We start from the raw sequence: 7,917 nt of genomic DNA, 5'->3' as shown, positions 1-7,917 counted from the left end.
TGATTTACATGATTTATCTAAATCACAACCTGGCCCAAGTTAGTGGATCCCTTATGTACTTTCTTGTGAACCATTTCCTTTGATTTTCTTCTACTTGGGGCCATTTCATTTTTGCAACATTCTTCTCATTTGGATGCATGTATGCTACCTTAAAGCTATTGTTCCTAGTAAGGCATACATAGTCACTTTAATGTGGGAGCATAGACTCTGCCCTTTGTACACTTTGAGTATACACTATGAAGTTTAGTTTGTTTTCTTTGATCACACACCATGATGTATTAAGGTTACTTTTCAAATTAGAGATTTGTTTTGTAATATAAATATGCTTGGTGCATGTTACACCACCCCTTTTACAATAAAGTTTTTTGTTAGATTATTTAGCAAATCAAGGTTTTCTTTGTAATCTTTTTTTGTGCTAACATGACTCATAGTAAGAAAATCCATATTAGTCCAAGAAATCATGTCTCTAATTTTCTATATTATCATATGGCTCATAGTAAATAGCTCCTTACTAGAACTAGAAGCCATATTCTCTTCTTCTTTATTTTATAGTCTCGCTAAAGTAGGAGCTAAATGAAGTGTCTTAAATTATATCAATGTAATTTAATGCTCATTTTTACCTCAGTTCAATGTTCTTTCTTTCTATATCCTAATTTTGTTTGATTCTACTCAAACAAAGACTCAATATATTGTCTCTACTCTTTTTCTTGGCTTCCTAACCTTTAGCCAATCCAAAATGATTAGAATAGGGGACTAGGAACTCTATACCAAGATATTTAGGCCCAAATTTGAACCCTTTTATGGTAAAAAATGCTAGACAGAAAATGAAACCCAATGTTAGCCTTCTTCATAATTTTGAAGCATAAAAGAAACTATTTTTCCCTCATTTCAAACATCTCTCCACAAGTTTCTAATTCAATTGAACTAAGAAATAAATCAATCATTGTGAAGTTAGTGAAGGAGAGGTCAAGTATTCATATTTCAAGCATCCAAGATGAAATTCATGATCAAGTTTACATAAAAACATACTTGGCAACATCAACATCTTCTTGGAGACTTCATGGAAAAGGGAGATTCATGAATGAAGGTATAACATTTCAATTGAGAATTTCAATTATATAGCTAGCCTATTCCTTACAAGGGTAAGCTCTCTTTTATATTCATTCATTATTATAGGGTTAATTCCAAAGCTGGGGTTTGACTTAGGCAGAACCCTATCAACCCAACAACATTTTTCCTCTCTTGTGTTTGTAATTTTTGGAGTCAATGGATAAAGAATATAGATCTGTAAAGTGTAGACTAAGATTAAGAGCACTTGAGAATTTCCAAAAGTAGTAAACCAGAGATATTGTAGTACCCCAGTGTTAAACAATTTTTTGATAAAATTATAGAGATTGATTTTAAGTGACATCCTAATCCTAAATATATTTCTAATATTTGAATCTAATAAATTAATTATTTTGATTCCAATTGACATTATATAGCATTTTCAGGCTCAAATTACAGCCACATGTTACTCTTTGATTCCTATTTCTATATCTATACTCATAGTTAGCATATCTAATTTGTATTTTTTTGTTTTTGCTAATTTCTCTAGATTTTGCATCATTGGCCTTTTTTCCTATATTTAATCATTATATCTTATCAAATTTCATCCATTCAAAAATAAAAAATAAATATCTATCTATTGTGCCCAACTCTTCCAAGGTTTTGTAGTTGGGAATGTTGGTGTTTCCCTAATATGGATTAATGTAAATGAGTTTGATTCCAAGTTTGCATGTGTTATACTTGTGAACCATATTTTCACTATTTACATGCACAAATGAATTTATATTATGGATTATTATTAGTTTTGAAATTGTAGTTAATTTAAATTGTTATACGAGTGAAGATATTGAAGAAGGAAGCAAATGAAGAACACTTAACAATAATAATTGACAACTTTCTATTCCTTAGAAACCTAAAAGTAAGATGACCTAGAATGAATACAAGTAACAACTTTAAAAAATATTAGGAAGTTGAATCCAATCTATGATTAGAGATAATTGCTTTCAATAATGACTACTAAATTCTTCACATAAAGTTTTATGAATGTCCACAACTTTGTATACATCTCATATAAATTATAATTGGTGCATTATGTGATACACATGTTTATTAATTCAATATAGGACCCTATATTAATATAATTTATAGAAGCTCAAACAAGATTCCACATATTTATTATCATACCAAATTATTCTTCACATTTGTTATCATACTACATATTTTTCATATCTATATGAGTGAGTATGTTATAATGTTGATAATAATCAATGAATATTTATTAAAATTTATTTTGATTAATAAAAGCGTGATACACCCGTATCATTACATAACCAAAAAAGACACCAAGAGTGCATGATGGATGCACAACTAGCAAAAAATACCCCCCACCAAACCACAACAAAAACTCTAGCAGGGTGAACAAAGATCCAATAACTAATCTATAAAACCAATAGATAGAAAATATCCAGTATCACCAAAACACAAAATAACTACCCAACATAGACACAAAGTGATGGTTTACTATGTGGAGGTACTCTTGTTCTGTCAGTCATGGCACAAACTAAGCAATTTATCAAAAAAATAGACTTTTTAACTTGATCCAACCCCAAAACTAGAGGAGAATAGTGCATATTCAAGGGTGGCCTTAACCATCAAAGTGGTGGGGCCAAAGGCCATGGCTAGGGAATTCATGCATCTTCTTTTTCTTCACTCTTATTCTTTCCATCTCATCATGGATACCCTAGAAGGAAGCATTGTGCCTACTAGCCACCTCCCTCCAAGCATAGTTGACCTCCTCAATTTTATTTATAAGGGCCTTCTAGGTTTTCTTGATCTCTTCTAGCTCATACTTACTACCTACATTCTACATATTGGATTCCATGTGATCAATATTTCCACCCATCATTTCCCACTATCCCATAATGCCTACAAGATCATTGGAAATTCTCCTTACTCTATCCTCATCCAAGTCATCAACCAAAGTGTTGGCCCTGGCCTCAGCCTCGATCACTTCCTCTAACCAATTGATCATTGTGATGGCCATATTCATTTTCTCAAAGAGACATTTTATCAACTCTTCCTATCTTTAGTCATCTTCATGCAAGTCCTTCATTTTTTTTACCAGAGTTGAAGTAGCATCCTAAGGGTTGGAGTGATTAGGGAAGATAGGCTTTATGGGGGGATGGCTAGGGTTTCCTCTAGTTTTAGAAGGGAACCAATCTGATCCCCAAGTATCTGAGGAGTTTTAATCCTTGAAGAATTGAGACTCAGAGAGAAAATCATCAATAATATTGTTAACCACAACTTGTTGTACCTCAAACTGGACACCCACATCCCGATCCTTTTTAGTGGTAGAAATGATCTTAAATTTGGTTATTCTAGTAGGGTTTTTCCTACTAATAAATTTAGGACCAGAGTGAGGCATAATTTATTCCCCAAAATTATAGGGGGTAATAGTAAGGTTGACAATCAGATTGGCATAATATATAGACCCAGTTGCAATAAAAGGGATTCCACCAGAGTAGGATAAAGCTAGATATAACTTAAACAACCTCCTAATGAGACCCTATTGGAGTGGGGATATATCCTTTTCAATGACTTTGTCAATACATTGAGACACATAAGACATTATCTAGAAAGGGAAATTTATTATAACCCCATACTAGAGATGATTTAGCTTTGAAAAAATCTATGTATGGAACCTCCTATTTCTACCATCCAAGGTGAAGTACTTCATTATGAGCATCACATCCTTCCAATTTTCAGGGAGATCCTCCTTGTTGTAGCTACTTTTAAGCTTGGAAACTCCTTCACTTGGTTGAAAAAACCAATCAAAGTCATCCTTGTAATTCCTTTTAGGTTTTTTTGGAAAGGACACACCATCAAAGGCTATCCCTATCACCTTCACAATAGCCTCTACTAAAACCATGAAAGTAACACTCCAATATTCATGTTCCCCTTGTCCCAAGGATTAACAAAATTAGTAGAGAGCTTAGGGTCATGGTTAGTCATATCTTCAACATAATTATCCAAGTTTCCCTTAATAACCTTGTCTTGCATCTCTCTATTACTCCTACATTTTAAACAATTGTAAATTTTAGTCTGAATCAAATCACCTCCAATAGTTGCAAAATAGAGAACTAGGTTGAGAAAGTGACAAGCCTCTGAAATGTAGTAGTAGGAAGTACCATAAATCATTTTTAAATCTTGCTGACTTAATCATCAAGGAGAGGAAAGAGTGAGAAAGGCAAGCATAAAAATTCCAACTTTTAGATTATGCACGATTAACTAATGAGTCATTCAAGATCATGGAATAAACTTCGAGCCATGCTTGAAGTTTGTGTTCTAATATTTTCCACATAAGAAAGGATGAGGCTGCCACATGATTCTCTAACCACTCCACCCCTCCCACCTAGCTTGGGTTTCCCCTAGATGACTTGTTGAAATTCATCTTCGACCAACTAGTGTCAGGGGTTGGTCAATTTGATAGCATTAAAAAATCCAATAGGGAGGAAATGAAGCCAAAAAGGATCATCTCCATTTCCCACAATCAAGCAATCATACAATCCATAGGAAGTAAAGGGTGAGAGTGTTTACACTTCCAAAAACAAGGCATATTCTCCTTAGCATTAGAAATGATCTTATTGGTAAGTTCTTATTAGCTGCACCTTATTTCTCTAAAAAAAATTTGTTATTGCGCTCTTTACATAAACTCCATCCAATGTAAAAAAATTTTGCCACCACAACTCCTTAGTTAAGGGATGAGGAGAAGGTGCATTCCCACTAAGAAGGTTATCCTTAGAAACTTTATTCTAGGTACACACAAGGAGAAACATGCCAATAGTCTTATCTCTGGTATTCTAAAAAAAGAGGGCAATGAAACAAAACATGTTCAGTACTTTCCTCTTGCTTTTCATAGAACTGGCATATGTTGGCCATCTAGAAGCCATGCCTCTTAATATTATCAACTATTTGAATTATTCCATGATAGACAATCCATTGGAAGAAGCAAATTTTGGGTGTCATCTTAGTTCTCCAAATGTAGTCCTATTTGAACATAGGAACCAAAGAAGGAAAACGATCTCATAACTAGATCTAACTATAAAATTTCCATCTTTTGAGGGTGTCCAAAGGAGCATGTCCCCATATTCTCTCCTATAAAATCTAATAGAATGAAGGATTCTGAGAAGATTTTCCACCACATACTTTTTCTAGTGGGCAATATTGTGAAACTTGAATCTCTAATCTATGGGTGAAGAATGTGGGACCAAGTAATCACTAAGGAAGGTCCCAAGGCTCGTGGCCAAATCTTCTTCAACCACCACATAGATAGTTAGACATTCAATAGGAGTGGGGGACACCCACGGGTCTATCCAAAACCAAATGTCTTGACCATTCTTAGGTTGCCAAATCATAGCTTTATGAAGTAGATCATGAATCTTGAGGAGATTATTCCAAATATAGGATCATCTAGGTGCAACATCTGAGTCTATGAAGGAGAAATATCTTCCATTGAGATACTTATCTATCATCACCAAAGTCCACTTTATATCCTTAAAAAATAAGTCTCCAGCCGATTTTAACTGTTAATGGTTTATTAAGGGATTCAGATCCTCTAATACATAAATCCTCCAATGTGCTACGAGGGACATCCTATTGCATTGTTTCACTTGCAATATTTTTATCTTACTTTTCCTTAAGTGAGAAAAATACCAAATATGTCCAATTTAGTGATTACACATGTGGAGAATCCAAGTTCTTATTTAGAGAAATTTGTAAGTGAATAAATTAATTTTACAATTTGTACCATATCTACTTGTTGTCCTAAGCAATTTTCTATTAGATGTTAACATTGTTAAATTAATTTTAGTTAATTAATAGAGGAAACAAACATCCATCAAAATACATTTAAACTATGTTTATTTTGAAATACATTGAATGAGAATTGATTTTTTAGAAATTTTAAATTTCAAACATCATGATTATTTTCTTTCCTATTTAGAAATGAGAATTGATTTTTTTAAAATTTTTAATTTCAAACATCTTGATTATTTTCTTCCCTAATTAGAAATGAGAATTAAGATATTTTAAACTTCCTCTACCATATTTAAGATTTTTCATATAATAGATTTATGCTATTAAGCCAACCACTTGATAATGGTTTTGAAATTTCATTGATAATTTATTAAACAAAAAATCTACTTTAAATTGGATTGTCCTACGATCCTTCTTCTAGTGGGCACTTAATATAATTAATTAAGATATATAAATTTCATATATACCTTAGTTAAGTCATTAATTAAAGTTTTGATAAAAGGGGAAAACAGGTTTTGAGGGGACCAGAAACCACATACAATAGGTTTGAAGAGACCTAAAACCCTTAGATCAAACAAGAATCCACAACCCTAAACAAATAGTTGCCAATAGATACAACAATGAGAACTAGTAGCCCAAACTTAGCCTAGCCATAAAGATAAAACAAAGAGAACCACCTAAATAGGAAGTAGACAAAAGACTAACACAAACATAAGGGTATTAACAAGGCACCCCTAACCTGAAAATAGAAAAATAAGGGTTTTCCCAGGCCCCTATAACTTGTTAAAAAATCTCCAAGTAATAGCCTCCAAATTTTTTTTGATAAGCATATAAACACAATTAGAGACCATAGGGTTTTGATAGGCTCCCCAAACCTTCAAGAGTGGGTTTTAAAAGGCTCCCATCACCTATCTTGAAGAGGATAGCATCAATGCCATCAAAAACACTAGTGCAGCCCAACACCTAAGAATAATCAGCCCCCCAACAACAAATCCATGCAAAAATTGTTGTATCCACCTCCACCTAAATAGGAGACTGGTCATCTCTAGGCACATCCATCTCCTCCTCCATAGAAGATAGGAACACCTCAATAGGAACAAGTGGAGTAACCCCAAGATGTAGAAAATAAAGTGCAGTAGACCAAGCCAAGAAAAAAGACCAAAGGGGGGGAGAAAGATCCTCAACATGAAGAAACCAAAGAGTCAAAAGATAAGAACATGATAGACCAGACCCCATCAATAGAAAAGACAAGGGTTTTAAATAGGCTCCCTTAACCTTCCTCTGAAATGAAAGAACATGAGTTAAAATGAAGATCCAAAAAGAAATACAATTCACCCCATGGGGTTTTAGTAGGCTCCCTAAACCTAAAGGACTAGGTTTTATTATGGCTCCTAGAACCACAACCATCAGCCTGAGTAACTCCCTACAACAAATCAAAGGAGATAGGCCATACAGATCTCCAGCTCAATAAGAGATGGAGTCACGTCAAGAGACACAACCAAGAGAAACCCTTTGAAACAAAGAACAGGGAGGGAACCCAGAGAAGTAGAGAAGCATGAGGAAAGGTGCCAAAACCCTCTTAAAACATAGCCAATCCGCACTCATCAAAAAGCCAAAATCTCCAGCAAGAAAGAGCAGAGAACAACGAACTAGACTATCCTTGAGCCAAAACAGGGGTACCACACAATCACACCCACAAATCTGCTCAAATAAAAAATGAAAAACCTAGGCCGCAAGAAACCCAGAGAGGCCAAACACAGAACACCACTGCAGCCACCAAGCATAGACGAAACAACATCCATAGGTAGAACAGTCAAACACCTACCAAAGAAGACCACGAGGCAATGTCGAGACCATGTACACCCATTAGGTAGTGCTAAACAGAACATACCAGTCCCATCCCCTCACATCCATCAGCATCATCTGCACCATCTATCTCTTTTGCATCATCTTCACCCTCAGAAACCATACCCCTGTCGCTATCTCTGTTCCTGCTCATTCCTATCCTCAACTGTTTAGGCACCAACTCCCTCCTAATGTTGCCATTTCCCCATA

Source organism: Cryptomeria japonica, chromosome 4 (assembly GCF_030272615.1).
Source record: "Cryptomeria japonica chromosome 4, Sugi_1.0, whole genome shotgun sequence".
Taxonomy (NCBI): Eukaryota; Viridiplantae; Streptophyta; class Pinopsida; order Cupressales; family Cupressaceae; genus Cryptomeria; species Cryptomeria japonica.
This window is presented reverse-complemented; position numbering follows the sequence as displayed.